The sequence below is a fragment of the Pogona vitticeps genome, chromosome 2 (assembly GCF_051106095.1).
Source record: "Pogona vitticeps strain Pit_001003342236 chromosome 2, PviZW2.1, whole genome shotgun sequence".
Lineage (NCBI taxonomy): Eukaryota > Metazoa > Chordata > Lepidosauria > Squamata > Agamidae > Pogona > Pogona vitticeps.
In genome coordinates this window covers 267,256,608-267,283,554 of record NC_135784.1, presented here as the reverse complement: position 1 = coordinate 267,283,554, position 26,947 = coordinate 267,256,608, and the positions used below count along the sequence as shown (strand labels likewise).

General features: G+C 38.6%; 1 protein-coding gene and 1 long non-coding RNA gene across 51 annotated transcripts in view; one reads left to right on the top strand and one right to left on the bottom strand.

The window, feature by feature from the left end:
• The window catches only part of LOC110089212 (uncharacterized), a 147,965-nt gene that overhangs the window by 80,898 nt on the left and 40,120 nt on the right, over positions 1-26,947 (bottom strand). For 27 of the 50 annotated variants that reach the window (XM_078386320.1, XM_078386311.1, XM_078386314.1 and 24 more), the window contains one exon: positions 139-3,090. The gene's annotated coding sequence lies outside the window, so the exon portion shown is untranslated. Of the gene's footprint in view, positions 1-138; positions 3,091-3,218; positions 3,402-12,274; positions 12,382-26,947 lie in introns of all 50 variants that reach the window. The other 23 variants (XM_078386329.1, XM_078386332.1, XM_078386346.1 and 20 more) reach the window with 5 other exon arrangements.
• On the top strand, positions 3,086-25,038 carry LOC140704936 (uncharacterized). Its single transcript, XR_013542186.1, has 3 exons — positions 3,086-14,665; positions 15,188-15,260; positions 20,893-25,038. It is a non-coding gene; the product is annotated as an uncharacterized LOC140704936 (long non-coding RNA).

Sequence of the window (26,947 nt, the reverse complement as noted above, 5' to 3'; positions counted from 1 at the left end):
TTTTTCTGAATGGTGGAAAGTATGTTTTTTTTTCCTTTGTAGGGCACCGAAAGTGTGAATTACACAAAATCAACTACATTAGAAGGGACAATCATTTACTCAATGAATTAGAGTAAGATAAATAATGAATAGTTTTACCTGTATTAATACTGTGGCATTGGTTCCATGGAAACAAAGAAAAGGATGCAGGTGACTTCTTGCTAGCCATTTTTGTGGGTTCCCTGCAGATATTCAGTGTGAACAGGAAACTGGCAAAATGAAGTCTGAAAATCAAAATGAAGGTGTATTGTTCAGTAAAGAAAATAAAAGAGTGTTTAACGTTTCTAGTTTACAGAGCTGAGGTTGTTTCTAGTTTACAGAGCTGAGCCAAACCTCATCTTAGTTTTCAAATGATCTGCTGCTGCCTCACAATGGAACATTATTATGCATCATTTATTTTTTAAAATATTTCTGTATGTAGCCTTATGGCTGTGACCTACATAAAAACATTTATCGATCTTCACAACTACCTTGAAAGGCTGAGGCAGGGGAAGACTGGGAGGGAGCACTCGCCCAAGGCCACCCAAAAAGCTTAACAGCTGACGGAAAATTTCAGCCTCCCACGCCTAAACTGTCTTTTGCATGCGAACACAAGGGACTGGGCCATTTTTCATATAAATTCTTAATACATAAGTATTTCACGTGCGGCATTCTCGGGAGAATCTCTCCCTTCTGATGTAGCAGAGGAACTGCAAAAGAAAGAAAGGGGTGGAGGGCTTGGCTGGCAAGGCCCCAGAAAGCAGTCAAAGAGGATCAGATATGGAGAAAGTTACTTCTTTTGGACTACAAATCCAAGAATTGTGGGGTTCTGTGAGTTGTCATTTAAAAGGTTTATACATACCAAAGTTTTTCAGACCTGTGCATCGCATTCTGCTACATGTATAAACCAGGCCAACCAGCAACCCAGTTTGGATTTCTTTGTGTGTCTGTGTGTTTAATGGCTGCATCCTTGTACACTACATTACAAGAGTATTTCCTGCAGTTTTCAGGTAATTGGTCATGTTTTCATATTCCTCATCATGGTTCAAACACCTGTTTTTCTTCCTTACTGGTTTAATTTGCAATATATGCTTGACTTAATAACTTCTTAAGTTTAGCCTGTGTCCCCTGACAATGAAAACATATCCCATGCCTTATTTATAGAAGTATAAATCTGTATCTTTTAGATGTGCTTTGCAAGTCAGCAGAAGAAATAGGTCTTTTTATAATAAAAGGCACTCCTAGGCAAGGTCTCATGGTGCTAAATTCCCCAGCATAAAACCCTTCAATGGGCTCTAGGAGCTCAGCAGTCAGGACCTTTTTAAAAGAGCAGGCCCAGGATGGATTCCCACCTTTGACTCCTGATATTTCATCCTCCATTTACCTCATGACTGAACCCCTAGTTGCCTTCTATATAAACAATTTAGGAGTCATCTACACTGGCCTTTTTGGAGGGGGCGGGTGTAATCTAAATGGAGTCACTTGAGATCAGGTGGAGGTGCAATATGCCATTTGGTCCAAATAGCATACAGACCTCAAACAACCCTATTTAGTCTGGCTATTTCTGTTGTCAATATCCGGTATTGTGAACTGGCTTAATAAGCAAGCCACTTCGAGATATCCGCAAATTGAACACTTCCCCTGCTCCTTGGCAGATCGGCAGGGGAACTTTTGGGGGGCTTTTTTTTTACTCTGCTAGACCATCACTGATATGCTACATCACAGATTTTTTTTTAAAAAAAAGTCTTTGTATTATCTGAAGTGCCCATCAAGAAACTGCCTGCAGTCAGAACTGCTTCATTTGTGGGCAGCTTCTTGACTGACACAGAAAAGGGAAAGGGAAAAAATGTATTCTCGAAGGCTTTCACGGCTGGGATCTGATGGTTGTTGTGGGTTTTTCAGGCTCTTTGGCCATCCATGTTCTGAAGGTTGTTCTTCCTAATGTTTCGCCAGTCTTTGTGGCCGGCATCTTCAGAGGACAGGAGTCAGAAGTCCGTCTGTGCTCTGGTGCAGGTGTTTGGATAGTTGAGTATTTATAGCTGTGGGATAAGCTTTTGTCCTTTTCAGGAGAGTGGGTGATTATGGAGATCAGCTTTTTTGTTGTGGGTGTATTGTTGTGATAAAAGGGAGAGATTATCTGTCACTGTGATTGATGGGTGTCAATAGCTGGTCTTTTGTGTGCAGTGATCACCGGCCCTTGTGGCTGGGTAGAGTTTGTTGACCTTTAGCAGGCTGTATTTTTCAGTGCTGGGAGCCAGGCTTTGTTGAGTTTTTGTTTGTTTGTTTGTTTGTTTGTTTGTTTGTTTGTTTGTTTGTTTGTTTGTTTGTTTGTTTGTTTGTTTGTTAGATTTCTGTCCCACCCATCTAAACCAAGGGTCTACTCTGGGCGGTTTTAAACTTCCTTCTTTTTTGTTGAAGCTCTGCTGGTGTTTGTGGATTTCAATGGCTTCCCTATGCAATCTAACATAATCATTGCTGGTGTTGTCCAGTACTTCAGTATTTTGAAAAAGAATTTCATGTCCAGCTTCTTTTAGGGCATGTTCGGCTACTGCCAATTTTTCCGGTTGTTTTAGTCTGCAGTGTCTCTCATGTTCTTTGATTCTGATGTGGATGCTGCGTTTTGTGGTTCCAATACATACCTGGCCACAACTACAAGGTATCTGGTATACTCCTGCAGTGGTGAGGGGTCCCTTCTGTCCTTTGCTGACCGTAACATTTGTTGTAATTTTTTTGGTGGGCTTGAATACTGTTTGTAGGTTGTGTTTTTTCAAAAGTTTCCCCCTGCGGTCCATGACCCTTTGATGTATGGCAGAAATACGTTATTTGTGGCTGGCTGTTTTTCCTCTTCAGTTTGATGCTGTTTTCTTTTCCAGCACTGCACTCACAGTCTTTTAATACACACATCATTGGCCCCTTTGCCTGCCCAGCCTATCTTTGTTTCGCAGCTATACCCATTTCTTTAGAAGGATTTCCCATTGAGTTCAGCTGAGTTTATTCCAAGTTATATTGTTGTAGGACTGTTGCCTCAGAATATTATTCCATACATGGCCAGTCAGTTATGTTTGTAGCCACCTAATGCAGAAAAAAGAGAAAGAAAAAGAAGATGCTTTTGATTGTTGTGTTGTTAAATTATCATGGTTTGAAACTATTGTGGTTAGGCTGCAGATTAGCCAGAGATCTATCAATCACTCTAGATCTACCTTCTGCCCATTCTTGCCAAAAGGCAGCAATGGAGAAACTTTGACCGTTCAAATGTTTTGAAGTCCAGTAATCTCTTAATTGTCTTTCTATGCCATCTCCAATAAGTCAACCAACAGCTACTAAAAATGATGGTCGTGTCTCTTTTTAAGGAGAAAAGGCAACAGTTCTCTGAATGTTGGTTCCTAAGATACAAAAACAAGAAAGAAGGAATTCTCAACATAGAATTTAGGAGAGAACTCATGATCTTAGTTTTACTGTGCCCAATGCACTTCAGAAATTTCCTTTCTTTCATCAAGACTTGATCAACAAGTAAAAATACAAACACATATATCATATACACTTATATTGCCATTTTAAATAAACATTATGAATGTCAAAGGCCAGAATCCTACCAGTCAGTAATGATGGTGTAAGTGAAGTGGCATAAATTGCAACCCCAAACTGCTGCAAGTTAATAAGTTGCCACTTGGATCTCTTGTTACATATCAACCCATCAACTGGTATGTGACAAAGGGTATTAGTTGCAACTTGTTAAGGAACTGCAATTCCTCACTGCAGTTTATGCCACTGCACTTATGCCACTTTAACTGACCGATAGGGTTCTGTTCAAAGAGGCAGGCGGCACTTTCCAGACTAAACAGTTTTAGCTGCCATCATTTTTGCAGCCTGTAGCTGGATGAGTTTCTTTTTCGAGGCTGATTGGTTTCCATTCTGTATGGCTAAACATGGGGTCTTTACTTGCAAAAACTCCCAAGGAATTAGCCATGTTAGGGTTCTACAGCAAAAATAATACAGTCTTGTGGTGCCCTAAAGATTAAAAGGTTTTGTCACACATTTTTGTGGACTGGAGCCTGCAGGTATGATATAAATGCTTAAAAAATATCTAGGTTTAAAGGTGGCATATTTCTTCTTTGTTCAGTATAAGAAATGAAAAATTAAATTTTTACTGCCTTTCTATCACAGTAAAAAAATAGAAGTCATTATCATTTCAAACATCTCTCACTTCCTTTCAATGGAAAATAAAACCAAAATACCTTGGTTCAATATGTTTTGCATGCTCTAGACCTTTAGTCCCTCTTGGTCAAGGTGCTAAAAGCCCTGGAGTGTAACCTTAAACACAACCTTTAACACAAACTTAAAAGATTAAGCCATTCATGATTGGGGCATGCGGTTCTAGTCCTACAACTAGGATGACTTCAAAGTATTCCGTGGTGCCAGTTGCAACAAACCTTCAGGAACTAGATCCTATTCTTGCTTTACAATCTGAAGTAACTTCATAGAGGGAGAAACTGCTTGACTGGGAAACTCCAGCATGATATAACAGATTCTTATTATACCACCTCGTACTAGTGTGTTTATGTTGATACAATTGTCACTGCTATTCTGCATTTAAATATACTGTGACTTGACTATCTACATCCCACACCAGTATAATTATTTATATTGCATATGCACTTGAAGTCACAGGACTGCAGAAGTGGACTATGTGTGTACCATTCATCTTAAAGGTGCCACTGGACTCTTGGCTTTATACTGAAAAATGAACAAGGCCACCCCTTTGAAAGCATCCACATTGTGTGATGAAGAACAACATTTTGTTTATCCTAGTTTCACCCATGACAGTTCCTTCACCTTCCAATTTTTCCAGGTGGAACAATTTTAGCAACGGTTTCATGTCAACCTTTCCTCTTTCATTTATTAAGCCTAACATTTTTATCTACTTAAACCAACATTATGTCTTACTCATTTTAGTCACAGTCAAGGAGAAGTTCTGTCATGTTTCTGTCATGTCAGCTATGGTTAGGGGCAGAGAACGGAAATAAATTCCTAATTGGGAACAATAGGTTGATGCAGATGGCAGTTTGATCAGATTGGACTCTTTAGTTCAATTTCAGGTCAACAGTGGACTCCCACAATCCCTTTTAAAATTCACTGATATATTCTAGTAAGCTATTTTCAGTACTGACCTACATTTTTGACACATCACTGACTTCACTGGGGTTGCATAAGGTGAAAAAATCAATGAATAACTTGAATGCAGAGTTTTATGCCCTCAGATTGTGCCTGTTTAATAGTGGTTCCGCTGGTGCAATATCCATTTGCTCTTTCTGCTGCTCCTTTAGAGAAGTATATGCACACTGAAAAAGTTGCTTTTTGAGGATTACAACATCCAGAATTCCCCAACCAACAAGGCCAGTTTCTGGATGTAATCATTGGAAAAAGGAACTTTCTCAGATTCTGCCAATATTTACGATTAGTTCTCCCAGCCTTGACAGTGGCAGTTGCTGACAGAAGGAAAGGAAAGAAAGAAATGATGAATCTGCAAAACTTATCTATTCCAATTAGGACTATAATGAAGGTACATTCTGAGTAGGTAATTGAGACATTCCCTGGTCCAGTTTTGATGGATGAGCTTCAGTTTGGTCAGCCTGAAGATGCAGGCAAGCTGCTTTTAAAGGTGAAGTCAAGCACTTGTTCCCTAGAACTTCCTCCACCCTGGCTCATAAGGAAGAGTCAACCAGTTGGCTTTTTTTGGAAAAACATGGCGTGTTCCAACCCCTCTAAAGTGAATCAGTTATAAGACCTCTGCTGGGGGGGAGGGACTTCACTGGATCACAAAATGCTACATAAATATAGACCAGTATTTAATGTTCATTTTCTAAGTAGGGTCTTAGAGCAAGTGGTGAAAGCACAATTCCAGGCTTTTTAGATTAAACTGATGGTTTCAGTTCCAATCTGGGTACAGGCTTTAGTTGTCTTGATGGATGACAATGCACCAGAAAGGATACTGAGGACTGCATACACATTTTTGTTCCCTGGACTTCTTCAGCACTTTTGATACCATTGAGCACAGTATCTTTGTGGAGTGATTATGGAGAATTGCAGTCCTGTTTGGGTGAATAGTCCCAGAAGGTGGTGCTGGGGGACTGTTGTTAAGCCACCACTACCTTACAATATCCTTCAAGGTTCAATATTGCCCCTTGCCCCTTTAAACATGTATATGAAGCCACTAGGGAGGTCATCCAGAGTTGAGGGACTCACTCCTATGCTGATGAAAGCCAGCTCTTTCTCTTCTTGCTCAACCAACACCCAAGAGGCAGTGATGGATTAGATGTGTGTGAGGCTCAACCCAAGCACAAAACTAATTCTGTTGGTTAACAGAAAGAATAGTTTGGGTTTAGGACTATAGCCTTTTCTGGATACGCCATTATTTCCTTGAAGAATCAGGTATCTTGGAGGTGCTCTTGAACCCAGCATTAGCTCTAGAGAGCCAAGGGGCTGCTGTAGCTAGGGGTGCCTTTGCACGATTTTGACGTTTTCCTAGAGAAGGCAGATTATGTCACAATGATCTGTGCACTTCCCACTTCCTAACTAGGCCACTGGAATGCAATACACATGGGGTTGCACTTTGGAAAGCATACAGCAGCTAAAGCTAATGCAAAATACTGCAGCCAGACTGTTATCAGATGTGCAGTTTGAGGCACATGCAGTACTTACTATAACTCAACTGTCTTCCAATATGCCTTCCTGATTCAGTTTAAGACTTCTAGAAGGCTGAACATCTTGGGGCCAGGGTATCTGAAAGACTGCCTCCTCCCATGTATACCTGCCCAGAGTCTGAGATCTGAGCAGAGGCCTTGCTGTATGTGCCACCATCTGGAGATGCTAGGCTCATGAGATGAAAGAGGGCTTTCTATGTAGCAGCGCCTTTAGTGTGACACTCCCTCCCAGGGCATGTTAAGCTGACCTCATCTCCCTTGAACTTCTAACAGGCAGTGAAAATTATTGTTCTGAAGGGTCTTTGGGCTCTCGGATGGCTTAAAAAGAGAAAGAGGAGAAGAAGCTGGCTCTTAGTGCCTGCCTGGATCAGCTTTAAAATGTTTGTAATCTGTTTTTAAATCTTTTTAATCCCCTGAAAATCACTTGTAGGGTGATTCTCAATTGGCCGGTTATGATGATGAGTTTTTGTAATTTCCTAAACTGAGGGCTAGGTATTATTTGCCAATCTCAGCCAAATGGCAATGTTCATAATTGCGACATTTATTGGTACGTGACGTGAATATGGTCCAACACCACTAAGTGCCTCAGAGTCTCCCCATTCTTGAATGCTCATTCTCATTGGTTCCTAAATGTGACACGCAGAATTTCAGAACAAACGGAACAAGGAACTGAAGTGTCTTTTATGGCCAAAGCTTCCCTACCTACTGTATCCATGCAACTGAAGCGACAATGTATTTAGCCAGAACTTAAGTCTCAAGATAAATAGGATATGACAGTTCAGTTTTACTAAAGGTAAATCATGAAATTGCTGGCACTGCAACTCAGTATATGGTCTGATCAGGTCTAGTCATAGGTTTTTTCAGAAGGGCAGTTATTGCTTGTATTAATTTTGTATCGGATCATTCACTGATTTCTTGTTGATGTCTACATGCATTTAAATTATATTTCTCCCTTGAATTGCATGGATCTGAGCGACACGGGTTTGGTTATATACAGGTGTGTATGTTTTCATTAAGTAAATAAGTAAACAAACAAATAAATAAACAAACAAATAAATAAATAAATAAATATTCCATGAATATCCAATAAATAAATAAATATTCCATAAATATCCAATAAATAAATAAATATTCCATAAATATCCAATAAATAAATAAATATTCCATAAATACCCAATAAATAAATAAACATTCCATAAATATTGTGCTGCTATTTGTCTCCAGGAAGTAGCCTGAGAAAGGTGGGTCTCAGGTTTATCTAGGGCCCTGCTGTTAGCAGTGTGGTGGCCTCCAGTCTGATGGTGGCAGCCCAGTTGGCCCCTTTCACATGGTGGCCAAGGACAGTGTTGGAGTAAGCAGGAAAGCTGATGTGGGTCAGCGGAGGTGTGTAGATGTGGGTGCGGGAGTATGTGCATTAATCATATGTTTATGCTTTGTAGTTACATTTGGGGGGCATAAGAGTTATACATGGATTTTGAACTACATGGGGGCCCTGTGCCCCAACCCCAGTCTTGTTGAAGGGAGAAATGTTCTTGCTTATTTTTTGCAATTTAACCACTGCTGTGCAAAAATTGGCTTTTCGTGTTCTTACTGTGGTTAAAGGATTTATAATGCAACACTGGAAACAAAATCCTGTCCAATCCCCCAGTTACTGAATTGACAGAGGATCTAACAATTATCTGAATGGATAGATGATCTATCAACAAATAAACACATGGATATGGATGACATCTTTTTCCTCCCCTCCTTCTCTCAGCTGCTCTCCTCTATCCAAAAAAGTAACTAAAATGGTCACTTGTTGATACTTCTTTTTTAAAACTACCTGAATGCTAGAAGTCTTTGGCCTGTGGTACAAAGCATGCTCTCTTGCTGTTCACCTCATTACTTCAACACACACAGCAAAGCCAGAGGCAACAACAGTATAGCATGATCCAGCATTTGAACCACATGGTATTCCTTCACAACTCTATAGTGAGGACCACATTCCCATAATCATAAAAGTAACTAAAACATTACAATTACAATACAAAAGGAGGTGAACGTATCCTGTATTAAGCTATATTTGTAGTGTAGGCATCCTTCAGTCTTGAGAGACTATGGTAACGTACTTTGTATGGAGGACTTGGAACAGCGTCTAGTGTGGCTGAGAAGACCAATTCAAGAGTGACAATCTCTTCCACACTGAAGACAAATACAATCTGTCCCCTGTCCAGCTCCCTGATTTTGCTTCAACGCTGTATGCAAAGCTGGAGTGTCCCCTCCAGAGCACGAAGCCCGGGTAAAATAATATGGAGGATAGGCTGTTACCCAAGCAGCAAATCCACCCTCTCCACATCACTGAAATAGTCCAATGGAAAGGCAAGAGCCAATACAAATGGTTCCAGCGATGTCGCAGGAGTTGCCAGAATGACACAAACTGCCTCCGGAACTCCGGATTTTGCCTCGATTTTTACTCCTGAAGCCTTTTCTATCAGTGGATAAAGCCACAAGGCAGTGGAGGTTTGAAATCAGAGCTTTCCTTCTCCTAAATGGGCTGCCTTCCAGGGCTGAATGAGTCCCACCTACCTGGCATATATTTGTAGTGTATGGTAGTTAAACATAATTATTATTGGAAAAGCAATCAATTCCAAACTCTAGTAAGGAATTAGAATCAAAATTCACTACAAGGTACTGTCATAACTAAAAGGATGCCACTTATTCACTAGAGAGCCGGGGAAATAAATAAATAAATAAATAAATAAATAAATAAATAAATAAATAAATAAATACATACATACATACATACATACATACATACATACATACATACATACATACATACATACATACATACATACATACATACATACATACATACATACATACATACATATTCTAGCAAAATAAGCATTTCTAAATATTGCTTCCTTTTCATCTTCTGCTCCTTCTGGCAACATACTGTATACCCTGACATTTGATCCCTAGACTAGATTCCTTATGTGACATTGGTTCATTATGTGCCATTTTGAACTTCCGTTTTTAAAAAAAAAAAAAATTCTGGAATGGAAATGTCCAGCTCTATCCACTGATCTTTAGGTGCAATAAGATCCTTTACTATTGTTATCCATTGTTCCAGAACTATTTTCTTCAACACAGAGATTATCAAGTTGTATGCCAGAGACACTCAACAATCTGTGAAAAGACGCAGAGATATTTATTCATGCTGGGAAATTACAGATTGAGAAATCCCAGAAGACAACTAAAATGCTGAAGGAAAATACATATAATCGCTCACGTAATCTCTAGTTACAAAAACACTCTTTACCCACAGAATGGAGTTGGTCAATTTTTACCATTTTGTGACCCTGGATCCTCACTTCATTAAAACACGACACGTTCTGCATAAGGAATACTTAATGCTGAAATAGTTTTAAAAGTAATAGCTGTGACAGTCTGTATAAGCATAGCCAGACAAAACCAAAACAAATTTTTAAAAATGCAAAAATTCAGTGGTACCTTAAAGACTGACCTTTATATGAGCTTTTTTTCTTTCCCCCCCTTTTCCTTTTTTTTTTTCATAATCCGTTAGAATCAAATATGTCCTACAAAGTAGATCAATCCACTAAAGCTTACACTGGAATATAAAAGCTAGTCTTTAAGGTGCCACTATGTTTTTCTGTTTTGTTTTCATTTTGGTTATTTTGTTTGATATTTTTTTCTGGCTGCGAATTTTGAGAGGTACAACCAATAAAAGATGAGAAGAATAAGAAAGATAACTTTTAAAATAAACGGCCTACTGCAGGTGAGTTCAGGGAACTCAAAGTAATGCAAGCAGCACTTCAAAAGAGCCAGAAAAAGACAAGCATCCTGAGGAGGCTGCCAAGTGGAAGGCATGAAATGATGAAAATGAATACAGATCATCTTGTATGTTAAACCATGATCAAACCTCTATAAGCGACCCCTCTTCTTTATAAATATATATACTGAATAATAGAACACAAGGGTTCTCAAAGTGTGAGGTACATATCTCTTGGGAAATTCAGGCCATGAAATCCTCCCTGAGTTCCTATCAACATTTTATGTCGTTATTGGCTCAAGGCACAGAGAGCTAAGCTCCTGCTCCATGCAAACAAACAAGAGCTTTTTCTCATGATCACTTCTATATGCAGCACACCGGCTTTTTGCACAGAACTGCTGGTAGCAACAATTTGCATTTATATAGCATTTTAAGATATTTAAACTACTTTACAGATATAGTCTCAATAAATCATACAATGGCAGGGAGGGAATCTTTGGATCTCCAGATGTTCTAGATTCCAGTTCATATAATCCCTATTATTGCCCCATACTGGCAATAAAAAGTAAAATCCAGAACATGGTGGATTCCACAGGTCACCCTTTCACATGCCACCCTTATGATGACCCTTTGATGGGTGTTCGATATTACTTTCTTTCATCTGTAAAAGCATTTCATATGACTTTTCAGACTTAATGCATTTTTAAAACAAAACAAAAACAAGTAAAACCGAGACTTCTAAATCCAAAACAACAAACTCAAAACTGTCCATCATATATTAAAAGCCATGCAGAATAAATATGTGGTCACTGGCCAGCTAAAACCTATCAGGAATGGTCCTAGTCTCGGCTTCATTGTGAGGAAATTCCTTAACAAAATATAATAAATATTATTCTCGTGAGGAAATTCCTTAACAAAATATAATAAATATTATTCTCGTCATTCTGATGGAGTGGGAGCTGACACAACATAGTGTTTTCTCTGAGGCCACCTAGTGAGTTGTGATCTGGGCCAAGATTTGAAGCAGGTATGTCCTAGTTCACCATTTTGCCTTGAAAGCTGCAGACTTAAAGCATACCTATTTCGGAGTCGGAATTGAAATGAAAATCATTGGAGTGGAATTTTAGTACAAAAATATCTATTTTGCACCAACTAAAACTGAGACGAGAACACTACATTTTGCCTCAGAAATGAGTATATTTTCTAAACTTGCCATAAGTTTCCAAGAAAATACTGCCCACAGAATTAAATGTACGTTTTCAAAATGTAGGTAGCTAAAAATGAGCTCATTTCAAGGAGGCGCACAAAAACATTTTACTCAGTGGGAATGTGTGTATAAGATGTGTACATCAGGAAAATGTTTACAAAAATGTGCAGATGAGATGACAAAGAAAACTATGCTCCAATTTCTTGACATTTAAAAATGGGGAAGTCTGGTGACTCACCATAGAACAAGAATGGGATAAGAATGTCAGTGGACCTCTGAAAATGAGACACAGAGATTTTGATATCTCTATCCAGGAGCAATCCTACTGAACTCAGTGGGGCTTATTTCTAATTTATAGGAATGTACTTTTAAAGCTCAGTCCTACAGATATCTGCTTAGAGATCCCAGTGAGTCCAATGGTGTGTACACCCAGGTAAGTACCATCCTATGAAATGAATTACAATACTACATTGCCGTATCAGCTCAGAACAGAATACGAGATGATGCTAAACATTTTCAAATACAGTGTGGTCTAAAACTATGGTAGAAGCAGAATAAGTCAATCCTTTGTACCTTTCTCTCTCTCTTTTTTTCCTCCACTGTCTCAGGAAACAAGGCATTTGTGTGACATCTCCTCTTAGGTGCAGCATTCTTGTTATAAAGGCACACCAATTTCTTTTCTGGAATATTACAGTAATTAAGGAATTGGAGTATGGTTGTGTTAAAAAAATTAACTGCTTAGTCAAAGTCTAATTTTTAAAAAAAAAAACTAGATCAGAACTTTTAATTTGCATCTCTGAATGGTAATTATGAATCTGATGAAGTAGTCCATGAGAGCTTACACAAAATAAAACCTGCTGGTCTTTCAGGAAACAAGATTTTTTGTTATTTTTGCTGTTGTAGGCTAATGAGACATAGGCACAAAAATGGTACGGAACTCCCCTACAGACATAGGCTGTGTGACTCCACCTGAATTCAGCGGAATTTAACTAGCCAGACAGCACAGTTCTATAGGCAGCTGATCCCCCTTAACTTCAATGAGGCTTACTGCCAGATATGTAAAGCACGTCATCAACCTGCCTTCTATCCTGGGCATATGTCCCACTGAAGTCAAGAGTATTTTCTTCTATCAGAATACACCTGAATTTTAAGAAAAACAAGTTAATAGTAATCAGTCATTCTTCTCAGCCAGCTATTCAAGTGCAATGGAGGACTTTATCCTACTGTCAGCAATGAAGGAAGTTTCAATTGCTTGTCCAGCTACCATCATCTTGTGCCTTACCTCGGGCAGCAAAATGCCTTGGCTCAGCCTTTTCACATATTCTATCACTAGTTCCTTTAGGTATCACAGACCCCTAGGAGAAAGAACACTGCATAAAATTCCAATGTACAGTATGTAATTTTATTAAGGAGAGTGGGTGCAGTGGCACTGGTCCATTAGGCCAAACAGCATGATGCCTCACTTCAGACTTAACCTACATGGATGAAGTGTGACACTATCATCTGCCTCTCAATTTAACTGTTTTCAGTTTAAATTCAAGGACCTTATTTGTAAAGTTTGGGAATGTCACTTTGTGGTCTACAGCTCCCGAACTCTGGATGGCCATTGCTCATATTATTCAGGTGATTCTAGGAATTATAGTCCACATAGTTTGATTTTCCAAGTTCTGCTTGTTTCGGACAATAAGCATGTCAATTCTGCATAATATCATGCATATTTGAATGTTTCATTTTATATGCGCCCAAATAATTGCTTTCCTTCTCCACATCAAATCATGGAATTCCAAGGCACTTAATCAGAGGAAAAACTGACACACAAACACACACACTTCACAATTCTCTCTTGCTTTATTCTGGCCAATCCTGTAGTTCAAATTTATTTTACAACTTTAAAACAATATATCTTCTTTCTTAAAACTCATTTAATCTCTCTACCCCTTAGTTAGAGTCACTGATATTTCAATGAATTCATTATATAGATTTTATTGGTTGAACAATGTTTTAAAATAGTAGACAGGTACATAGATGCATGATACATATTTTTTAAATACCATCAATTACATTTTCCAACCTTCTTAGCTGCTGAAAGCTTGATTTGGGTGAATAACATACTAGAACATGAAAGGAAAAAAGAGGTGACAAGAAATATGGCTGAAATGTCTGACAGATTTTTTTTTTTTAAATGTAAGCAGGTGCCACCATGTCTATAAGGTAGTGCTTGGCTGTTTATCCAAATGGGGCAAAGACATCTCCAAGCAGCCTGATAATCAATGCTTCTGATAAAAAGCAAAATGTACTTTTATAAAGTCACATTGGCACAGAGTAACCTGGCCTATACATATTGGATTTAAAATTCTCCTATAAAACATTTAGATCATGATTGTGACTGTTCTGCTTGACCTTCTCAAACAGAGACTGGCAATCATAGGCTGACAGACTACTTCTGTCTTCAGTGGTGTACTGCCTGCATCCAACCACAGTGGAATCACTATGGGCTCTCTTCCCTTCCTACTTTTGTCCTCTGTAATGTCAAACATCTGTTCCAAAGGGTTTCCCAGTGCTCTGAAACAGACTTTTAGCGAGCACAAGCAGGATGGCGAAGAAAGGAATAAGGATCACTGATTCTGAAAAGAAAAAGTAGGAATCAGTAGAAATAGGCCATTGGATCCTGGTCATAGTTTCTGTGAAAAGCTAAAAGTGATAAGGAAAAGGAGTCATTGCTTTCCGAGATATTATCCTATTCTTCTTTGCATGCTTTCATATTATTTCAAAACCTGCTTGACAAAAATATTGTATATCTGCTCTATGAGAAGCAATGTATTTTTCAAAATATTATAGTGTCTCTTTTTTTCCATTCTTCTCCTAAAGGAGGTAGGAAATCACAGCTATGCTGACTTCTGATGTGACAGTTCTAAGCAATGATGTTGCGCTGCCTCCAAACCAGAGACCAAGATTTTTCAGCCAGTAAGTTCTTCTCCTACCTGTATTTTTTTTCACATTTATTTTACCATGAATGATCAGCTATAACACTCTCTGATTTTCATTTTTTTAAATTACATGACTGAAGTATTCTAGTTTTTGACATTTGAAGAGTTTTATGATTTTATAGTACAGAAGAAATAATATGAAACCCCATATACCAATAGCAAATGCATTCTTTTACGGTTTATCTTTACAGTATATTATTCATATGGCATCATCCATATGTAGAAAGGGCAAGCCCCCCAGGCTTGTGAGGAACTGTGAGATTTGTATAAGTTCCAAGCCGCCTAGAGTGGTCGAAATGACTAGATAGGTGGGGTATAAATACAATAAATAAATAAAATAAGTAAAAGTCAGAATGTGTGTGTGACTACTACGTCTACTAAGTTTACTAAGAACTGAGCATGCTAAATGACTACAGAATAATGCCTGACTGATAGAAAGAAAACTGGTAAATTTGGCAGTGGGGAAATTTATTTATTTATTTATCTGTTTTTATTTCAGATATTTTTACCCTGCCTTTCTTCTTTAAAAGGATCCAAAGCAGCTTACAAGACAAAGTTTACAACTAAAAGCAGTAAGTATACAACTACTACAAAGGATCTAGTAAATACCATACTCAAAATAAGTGCAGACAGAAGCAACACCAAAAACACACTCAAAGCAGTAAGGCACAACAATCCATTTAAAAACCCATTCTAGCAGCCAGTTAGTAAGGAAAAGCTTGCCTGAACAGTAAGGTCTTTGCTTGCTTGCAGAAGGATAATAAAGATGGGGGCAGTCTGGCCTCCTGTGGGAGAGAGTTCCAAAGTCTGAGAGCAGCAACAGAGAAAGCCAGTGTGCCCCACCAAACACACTTGTGAAGGTAGTGGGACTGAGAAGAAGGCCTTTCCTGATTACCATAATACCCAAGCAGGCTCATAAAGGGAGAGACAATCCTTGAGACAGCTTGGATCAAATTCATTCAGCACTTTGAGCTGTGCCCATAAAGGAATTGGCAGCCAGTGGAGCTGCTGAAAGAGGGAGATTATGTGATCCTTGTAACCAGCCACAGTTAGCCATCTGGCTACCACATTTAGATCTGCTGAAATTTCTGGACATTTTCCAGAGGCAGCCCCACATACAGCACATCGCAGTAATCTAGCTCGAATGTAACTAAGGCATGTGTCACTATGGCCAGATCAGGCCTCTCCAGGAAAAAGCACTGCTGGCACTCTTGTTTTAACTGCGCAAAGGCACTCCTGGCCGGTGCCAAAATCTGGGCATCCAGGCTCAGAAATGAATCCAGGAACATCACACACACACACACACAAGCTGCGTACCTGTGTTTTCAGAAGGGTTGTAACCCCATCCAACACAGGCTGTTTCTCTATTCCTTGATCTGCCTTTCGACTAACCAGAAGCTCCTCTGTCTTACCTGGATTGCATTTCAATTTATTCACCCCCATCCAGTCCATTGCTGACATGAGACACTCATGCCAAAACAGCTTCCTCATATTTAGATAGTAAGGCAAGATAGAGTTGGGTGTCATCCACACACTGGTGACACCGTACCCCAGAACTTCAGACAACCTCTCCCAGTGGCTTCATGTTAAATAACGTAAGAGACAAAACAGAACCCTGAGGGACCCAGTAGGCCAGATGGATGGTAAGTATTGGTGGGTGTATAATGGTCCACAAATGTGGAGCACCATGTAGTAATCCACTAAAATTACTTGGGCCACTTTTATGAAACATATAAAGCTATCTAATTCTCCTGAGAGTGACTTCACATTGACTAGATTATGATTAAGCAGTGGGTTGGTGGTCACTGACAAAGTCTGGTCAGGAAGAGTTCCTATCAAATAATCAAGGATGACTCAATCGGTTTTACATGAAATAACAGTAGTTATTCATTTACTAAAGATTTCCATATTTTAAAAAACATATATTCAGAATTCACCTTGTACATTAACCTTATATTTCCAAGTTTTCTGTCATCATGCACTGTCATCACACAGCCCACCAAGAATGTGATGATTAAATTATGTGCTTAAACAAAAAGACAATAGAGAGGGAACTCATAAGCAACTCATATTCTTTTAAAATATTTTCCTACAAACTGCGAATTTTCATTCAGGCATATTATTAATATATTCTTACGTGGGGGTGGGGGTCACATAGAATTTTCCAGTCCATTGTTTCAGGAACATTCTTTTTTCCCTCTCCTCCTAAAGAAGGAGAAAAATCCATCTATTTTCTCATATGCACTGAGAATTTCCACTGACGTCTATGGGACAGCCTTATGTGGACTGAGAAGTCTATTGCTCTTCAAATAATTTCAACAAAGTCAAATACTTAAAAGCTATTTCACCATACCAGCTTCCACCTTGGAATAGCAGGCACGAATTACATTGCCGGCCTGTTAAAATGTTAGCAACCACATTTCATTTTTTTGAAAAGGCAATTTATTTGTCCTGAAATAAAGAGTTGATTATATCTCTTATTACTGTTACAAGAACTTGATATATCACAAAGAGGAAGAGTTACAACATGTACCAACTATCAACCAGGAAAAATGAATCTGATTCATAATTCACTTTGAGAATGTCTAGTTAGTCAATCAAGTGATTTGTAATCATAAAGGCTGCCAGGAATTGAATGAATAATGGGCTACACTAAAATCCTTGGATTTCCTAGTATTCTTATTTCATTATTTGACTTTTATTGCTATTGATGGTAGTTGTCTCTACTTCAGGAGAACAAATTCACAATGCAGTTATTTGCATGAATCTATTTGGCTATTTAGTGCACATGCAAAAGAGAGTAGCCTGTCAAGGGGCAGACGAAGCTAGCTATTTTTCATGTAAAAGCGAAACCTTTCCTGTGATGTAAAGCTGAGGAAGAATCAGCCCATGTTCCAAACTTCCATTTCTTCCTGAAAGCATTTGGGGGGTAATGAATCTTAGCATAGATCATACTGTTACAGTACATTTTCTCAAGTTATCTTATAACTATAGAAATGACATAATTCATATAACATGCCATCTGTTTAACAGCAACATCCCTTTCCCAGCCTCTTAATCTTTACAGATCATCAACCTATTCTCTTAGCTAAAAAGTAACAACCATATTATAGCATCCTAAATAGCATGCTATCTTCCAATGTAGATTTCTGTAAAAACAGTAATCCAGCCAAAGATAAGGAAATAGAAAACTACGCTGCACTACTTCAAGTTGCCATTTGACACCCGTCTTCTTGAATGTATGTCTCATTCAATTGATTTCTTTTCACATAAACATAATCTTTTGAAGGAAGGATTTATTTTATCATTATGCACAAATAACTTAACGCTATGCTACTTACTGCAGATTAATTTTTCAGATATGCTCAATAGGGTTTTTTAAAATACACTTTTCATGCAGTTTTTCCTAAATGTCTGGATCTGACAGTGATTGGATCAGGCAGAATTGCTCCAAACAGAAAAATCTGGAGCCCACGGCCTACAATGTTTAATGCATGCCTGTGAAATTTCCATTTTTAAAAGGCTTTTCGAATGACATGATTGACATATTCAGTGTGATATTTTTTTACAGCTACATTGCTGATCTTCCAGACAGAAGGACCATAAAATCTACCACTGCTTTATCAGCTTCTATCAAAAATCCATGTGTGGGAATCAAACTTCCTATTAAAACCAATGTGAGTTCCCATAAAAATTGATCCAAAATATGATCCTTCACTTCCTGTTGCAATGAAACATAACCAGCCCCAGAAGAAGTGTGTGAAATAAGCTACTAACAGTACTCTGACATTATAGCACATTTTGACATGAAACAATAATTCTTTGGCCAAAGAAAAATGATCAGAGAAATATATAGGATGTAGAGTTAGCAAAATTAACTCACAATATATGTACAGCCTTCCATTTTCTGAATGCCTACTGAACATTCTTAATCCTTCCTAGAGTTTTTCATGTACCCTGTAAATTGTAATAAATTCTAGAAGTCCATAATGTACACTTTTATATAGTACTTAAAAGAAACCTCAAAAGTTCTATGTGTCACAAGGGTTTTGTGGGGGGATAGTATGATCTGCTTTTTTTTCCCATTAAGACTGATGCTCTTAAAAAATGAATAGAACAGCTAGATTTCAGAAAAGTGAAAACACCAAGTATAAAGAAAGTATATTAGACAAAGAAAGAAGAAAAACAAATGAGTCAATATTGAGCCTTGACTGAATTCTAAATAGATATTTAAACTGACATTTTGTTTCAATACTGCAAACAGTTACAAAAACTCTAATCTTTGTATTCTTTAAGAATTGTATTAGCAAAGACCAGTTTTAGGTTTACAGTGTATCATATTCATAAACTAAAAAATGTTATTGCTAAAGTATATTCTAAACTGTGTAAAAACAGGAAAACTAAAAGAAAAGAGAAAATCAATGACCTGTAATACTTTGCCATCATCAGTCCAATTTTAATACAATTTAAATTGTATTAATTAATACTTATTTCCCAAAAGTTGTTCTATCTATTCATTGTGATCTATGGCTTACATTTCAAGGTTGTCTTACCAGACAGAGATAAAATGAGGAATTTAAGCACCTTACTGATTAAAAGTAAATACCCTTAAAATCAGTGGGATATATATCTTAAATGTTTTTAGCCTAAAGATTGAATCATGATCAAGGTTGTGGTCCTAAGTATTTGAATTAAGCCCTGTTGAAATCAGAGCAATTATGTTTCACATAAATGTCTTTAGAACTGAAGCATATCAAGGTTCCTATCTTTAATATTAATGCACAGCACAATAGGAACGGTTTAAAGTGGCCCACAAAATCCTGGGTCATTCAAACATCCTTTACTTCTTTCAGCACAAAACTCTATGAAAATGCAGCTAAGAAATATAATGTACAGTCTTATGCAAGTTACCAAACTGCAGTTAGACAGGTTGCTTTCTTATCTGGAACAAATTGAAACTAACATGTTTAAGTCTCTACAACACATTAACATTCCTGAAGTCCTCTAAACTCTTCAGAGCCACTTTTGTTAATGGTAGCAATTTTCTCAATACCCTGAAATGTAGTAAAACTAAAAAGCTGCTAAGATGTTTAATGCAGTGTAGAGTTACAGAGACAATTGAATATAACTAATTCTGATAGCTTGGTCAAACATACGCATGTACATTTGCAAGATCTCACCACATGGAACAAAAAAGAATGCACAGAAAAAAGCATTTGAAGAATAACTTTTAGCATGCTGCCAAATGAACTTCTAATAAGATAGATGCTCGTAACAAAGCTAAACACTTCTTGTTTTTTCCACCTCATGGCATATGTATTTGGATTAGCAGGAATGTCATGTTAGTTTTTTAAAAATTAGATGTTTGCAATTTCTGATCAACTGAATAGTATTGCATTGAACAATATCACTTTATTTTTTTAATATAACAACACACTTACAGTAGCGAAGTGAAATTCACTATCATTAGTATTAAAGCCCTGTGATGGCAACTTTTAATGGTTGGGCAAGAGACTATGCATCCTTTCAGAAACACAATTCAAAAGTATTACAGAGCTTTTACAAATCAGTGTAATTTTGAACTGCATTGATATTAACATATATATCTGCATGTTTCAAAGCCACAATATAACCAAGTAAAATCAGCTAAATTAGATAATACTCTCCTAGTGCCATCAGTTTAAGAAAGAGATGGCCAAAGTACAGCAACAGTGCCATATGTGGCCTCTGAAAGAGTCCTTAAGGGACTCTCCCATGGCTTCCAATGGCAGAATTTGTAGAGATAGAGATAGAGACTGAGATAGAGATAAACCACGTGGGGTTTGCTCCTAGAATTCCGTAAGAGGAGCAATGATATTTGCAATTGGGAGGGTTGGCCCCTCATGACCTCACCACAAGAAAGCAAAATCAGAAATTAGCATCCTGTCATTTAATGGCTGAAATCCAGCAGTCAGTCACAACTGGAGTAGGCCCATTGAATCAATGGAATGTATGAAGGGGTTCTCATCAATTCAATATGACTGCTCTAGCTGCAACTTAGTATGGATTTCAGCCGTTGTTTTAATTCCACCCATCCCATCCCTATTTTTTGACACAACATGGTTGAATGCTGGTGACAAAAACTTGGTCCCATCCTCACCACAGATGCCCAGGCCTATTTAGTTAATAGCATTCTAACTGGAATACTATGTTTTCATTATACAGAGATGAAGAAGTAGAGGCCCTGGGATGAAATCCAGCTTATTAAAGGAATGATAGTTTTTCCTAAGTTGCAACTCAAAAGCCAGTTGAAGTTGCTGGAAGTGCTGTTTATCTATCAAATGAGCCATACAATGTTTGGGCACTGGAAGAGAACACCCCACATTCTATCACCAACTCTAAAAGGTCTCCTGTAAATTTCATTGCTGATCACAGAATGAAACATAAATAATGAAGAAGATCCATTGTAGTGTGGTGGTCAGACAGCTGGACTGAAGTGTGGGAGATCTAGATTTCCACTCCCACTGAGGCATGCTGCTCACAGGGAGACCTTCGGCTTGGCACTCTGTCACACGCCCTAATCACAGAATGGTGCTAAGGATACAATGGCACAGAGGATAACTACATATGCCACCTCTTTGGAATAATGTTACTAACAGATAAATAAATATTTACTTCTCACTCAGAAATGGACACTTTTTCCCCTTCTTCTCCCTTGCTAAAGTCACCATATGTATACACACCAATATCAAAGTCAATGCATTGCTGTATCTCAAACATCACTCACTTATTAGCCAACAACATTTTGCTGTTTGAAGACATTGCTATCTAGAGGGTTTAAGGAGTCTTGGGAAGACATTACCTTTGAGTTCTGCCTGTTGCCCCCACATATTGAGGGGGAGAGACATGGATGATCAAGTCCAAATCAGGCATCAGTGGTACACAAAGCAGCTAAAGAAGACTTCCTTGGTTTGTGGTGGCCCAGAGGACATGGCACCAATTTGCTTCTTCACTTGGGCAACTCTACATAAGACAAAGCAGCAAATGGCACTGCCCCACCATCCAAGTCAAGGTACCAGGTGTCCAAGCTTAATCAAGGTGATTTGACTCTTTTAGCAGAAAATCCCACAAGCACTTCTCTCCGTTTTTGTCAGTAAATTCGCTGGCAATTTATTGCTCCTTCAGGACTCTCCAGGTCCACTGCCCAAAGAAGCCACCACACTTGGTCTGATGATAGAACTGGGCCTGACCTGTTAGTTTTTAGATTATTGTCTAGTAGTAATCATACAGCAAGACTTTGTTGTTCCCAATTGTACATCATGGAAGCAGCCCTAAATTAAATATATGCATTGCTTTCCGGTTATCTCACACCTTCTGGACCACTGAAGTTACTGTTGTACTCAATCCCTTCCCAACAGTTCTTGTGAAGATCAAAGAGCAGCTTTCTACAAACAAGAGGTGTGTCGTGGGTGGGATTCTGGTCCCCACCCTGAAAGACAATAGTGGAAACAGTAGCTCTCTCTTGAAGGGTTTTCAGGAAAGACCTTGTGGAAACATGAGGTAGGATCCAGCACTGAAAGCAGTAGGGACCAAGCTCCACTTCCTACTGTATCTCTTAGGACACCCCAAAAACTCACTCCTGGTTGCTGGACAACCCTATGCACTCTGAAGCCTACAAAGGGGAAGAAGAAGGAAGGAAAGAACTCTGACACTGGCACCAGCACCACACTGGATTTAGGCCATGGATGGACCTTCTGAGTTAGCCACTGGCTTTTCAAAATAAATTCAGGTTATGAACTTTGGAATGGATTCAAGTTTTGAAGGAGGGAGGGAAGGAACATTCTGATAGATTTGGAGTCCTAATGGAACGCAAAAGACATTGGGGAATTTATTTGGAAATGTTGATTACATGGATTTGGAGGCTTATTTTGCAGCTTTTGTAACATCACAATTAAAATCACAGACTGTGTCTTGCCAAGGGCACAAGCCCCTGAGAACATTTTCTCTGCAAGCCGATTGAAATGAACATCTGTGCTCACATGATATTCCTCTTTCATTTCAATAGGATTTGTATGGGGAAAAGTTTCCAAGTGCCCTTTAAGAACAATACTGAAATGTACCAAAGCCCACAAGGAAAAGCTTTGCCATCTATAACCTATCAAAGACGCCCCCTGTGGGCCCAACACAGTCAGCAAAAACCATTGAAGTGGCTTGATCATCAGTCTCCCCAGCTCACTCCAAGTACAATATATTTCCCACAGTCATGCCGCATTCAAGTACACGCTAGTCACTGCTCTGTGTCTTGTTCAACAAGCTCATCCACCATGCCTGGGGTTAGGCAGCTCAGTTTCGTTCAATAGAAGCCCTATTTGCAGTACATCTCATGGATCTGCCTTTATTAGTGTCCTAGGGATCAACGGGCCTTTCAAATGACTCTGTGTTCCCATTAAAATAAAGAGGAAAGGAATGTTTCTTATTCATTTACTTAAAAGCATCATCTGAAAATAGAACTGCCTTTCTTTTAAAAAAAAAAATTCCCAGTAGAGTGATTCTTAACTTGTACTGATGCAAACTGGAATCAAAATGATGTGAATTTGTTTTGAATGCTGAAAATGCCTTTTATCAAACCAAAAAAAAAGAAAAGAAAGAAAAACCTTTTTATTTAATAACTTGCTTTATTTTAGAATTTAAGCATTCTATATATGTAGCTTCAAAAATGCCATTGAAGGAAGGACCCTCAAGGAAAGCTTATTCAGATGGAAAGCAATATTTCCCATAGATATTTAGAATAAATGCATTAATAATATATCACTTCCAAGAGATCTATAAGATTTCAGGAAACCTTATGGGCAGAAAATCAGCTTTAACTATGTGTAAATCCAGCACTGGCATAAAGGTGGAGGTGGGGGGTCAACTTGGCCTAAAGACAGAGTGATTCTAAGGTCACAGCTGGAATCGCTGTGTGTGGTCTTGGCCAGTGTTGCATTAGGTCTGGTGCTAAGTGTTAATCTCATGTGTACTTTGAATAAAATAACAGAGAATTAAGTTTTCAAACAATGTAAGTTAGAGAAAACACATCCTAATGTAATATTAAGCCTTTTCCTGACAGAGATGACAGTGCTTTTATGTGCAGCTCTTAGAATGGATGAGTGTTAAAAGGTACAGTTAAGTGTAAATCCACGAGGAACGTACATCTGTCGTGCACTCCTGTTTGAAGAGTTAATGTTTGCTAATCTAGATAGCTCTTGTTTCTCCCCGGTTCTGTAGGGATGAAAGGCCACCGTCTTGTTTTAGACGCTCTGTTTTGGATTCCACTGAAATTCATCTTCCCACTTGATTATAAGTCACAGGAGAAGAAGGGGGCAAAAGGGGGCATTAAGTGTTTGGGCTTGGATTTGCCATGCAGTGTGAAAGAGGCTTAATAAAACATTTGAGGAATTACCAAAGGTTACTGTAAAGTGCTCCCTAGTGAGAGCCATTTTCAAAGTAGTTTATTTCATCAACGCTCCCCTTTATTATATCGAGCGTTTGCTACTAATTACAGGAGACTAAAACAGGAGCTGTTTTTGCAACCATTGGACCCATCAGATTCCCCTGGCCCCAACAAACAAACAAAAGGTTTTGGCTAGCCAGAAAGGGGTAATCGTTGCTTCTGAAAATCACCTTTTATATAGATCACAGGATACTCTCTGCTGTTTAACACTAAAATTATTCATTTTTCAAAAACAGAAGAGGTTCTATAGACACGTCCAGATTTTTCTCCATCCATTGAAGAATAATATGTTTTGATAGTTCTGCTTTTGAATGAATAGATGGTGAAGATGATGTTTTTCATTTGTAGATATTTCTTGCACAGATATTTCTTCCTGTTTACATGGAAGTTCCACTAAGCTCAAGAGCGCATATTTTCCTCAAAAGAAGTGTGTGTGTGTGTGTGTCTGTCTGTCTGTCTGTCTGTCTGTGTTATTGTTAGTCTACATATTTCTTTCCCTCTTGCAAATTCCCCTCCACACTATAATTAGGCTTGTAAAGGCATCCATTATCTCCAAAGGAGGCTTTCTTAAAATCCAAGCACAATAACCCTTTTTTCCAATCACTGGCCAGATATAATATCAGAAGGAAGTTGACCAGCAGATAAGGACCTCCTGTAGGCCATATGAACCCTGGGCCAACAGATTCCCCAAAGCTGGTCCAGTTTTTCTAATATGTTAATGGCTGGGGGGGCAGTACATATGAACATGAGTTTTGAAAGACTGAGTCAATGTCATTACGTCTCACTGCAATGGTTCATGCATGTTTACTGGGTAAGAATTCCATGTTTGTGGAAATTCAACACTCACCACCGTATTGTATTTATTATTGTAATGCTGACAGACATCAATCCATTAGGTTTATTTGTTAAAACTGAAGTTGTTCATACATAACTTAGGTCCTAAAATAGATACTGTATGTGGCTTAAAGCCAGATAAAACTCTGTTAGATTGCACCCATAGGCTTAAGCCATCAAAGCACTTTTACCCATTGATGTGACTATTGAGTTCACGGAGCCTCTCTTTAAAAAGTCATCTCTTTTCTATGTTTTCTGTACAGTAGGTAGCTGGCAGCTAAACAAAAATGAGGAAAGAGAGAGTATTGTTCGGATGATGGTTCCCTAATTTCCCAAGCCACTTGTTCACATGTATATTTACTCATAAGTCGCACTGTGGATTTACTTTTTCAGCACTTAGGATCCAAAAAGATTTCCCCTTCTGTTGTAGCTCCTGCGTCTATTGGATGTTCCCCTTTCCTTGTGAGAATGCACTTGGCTTGATTATAGGGTGGCTATATTTTAACAACTCCCTGGAAAAGACCATGATGTTGGGAAAGAGTGAAGGCAAGAGGAGAAGGGGAAAACAGAGGATGAGATGGTTGGAGTGTCATCGAAGCTACTAACATGAATTTGACCAAACTCCAGGAGGCAGTGGAAGACAGGAGGGCCTGGCGTGCTCTGGTCCATGGGGTCACGAACAGTCAGACACAACTTACCAACTAAACAACAACAACAACAACAACAACAATATTTTAACAAAGGTGGGCAGGACTTCTGTATCTTTAGTAAGTTGGAAATAATCGCAGTAGGTGATGTTTACATGGCAAGCACCACCTGCTGAAATTCCGTTCTACACTATTGCACAACATAGAAGACCCCTGTCCTCTTTTCCCTGCAGCCACCCTATTTGATGGATTTACAGTCATAGCTTTTTTTTTTATGGTAGTGTTCCATTGAAGTCCCTGTGTGGCACACTGTGACACATTGGGGTCTGGCTTGATCTTTGGAAGACCAGTTTGTGGAAAGTCTGTCTTTTAGGCACATAGTTGATGTTTTGCCTTTCTCTCAAATTCAGAGTAAGCAATGTATACTGTATCTGGAATTACTTTTGCCAAAAGGAGAAAAAAAAAACCAGGGGGAAAAGCACTGAAATAAATGGGAAACAGTAAGAGCTGTGTCCTTGACCATCACCACCCCTTCATGTCCTCCAAATGAGGATTCTGAAGAAGAACTTTCAAGTGAACTGGACTCAGTTGAATTTTTCTCATACCTCAGTGAATGTCTGGGTACTTTAACAAACTTCTCCATTTCACTTATGTTTAGACTGAGATAAGCTTAACTCAACAGAAACATAACAAGCAGAACTTAGAGAGAAGTTTCCCCAGCAGCATCTCTCTCCATAGCGAGGAAACCAGCATCTGCTGAATTCCTTCCTGTTAAGGGATTGGGCCATTGCCGAGTTTTTAATTGTGTGGCAATGCTAGATCAGGAATATATAAGAAGCTCAGAGTTCTTTATTGGTCCAAAAAATGGCCTAGATGATTCTTTGTCTCAGCAGCCTGTCTTCAATTTCTGAGCACCAAGCGCAGTCTGATCTAGTTCAAGCCTGCAAGACTCCTTCAAAAATCCATCTCAGATTCTTTGAAATGAAGGCTTTGCAACTTTATCATGTTGAATTGATGCCTCTTCCATCACTTACTTTTGCCTAGCTGATAAAGAGCTCATCCAATTTGGTGAAGAAAGGGAGACCACCAGGGATCTCTGGATAGCAAGAATGCTATGGAAGAATCCTGACTGAAATCCAGCAGAGACACTGCCAGTCAGAACTGGCAGTTATAGGCTTTGTGATCTGACCCAGTAGAAGGGGCCTCAATATTCCTCTGCTGCCTTGAGGAAATCTAGTTCAGACTCAGCTCCTTACCTACAACCTTGTAATAACAACCCAGTAACTTCAGACAGAATTATTGAAAG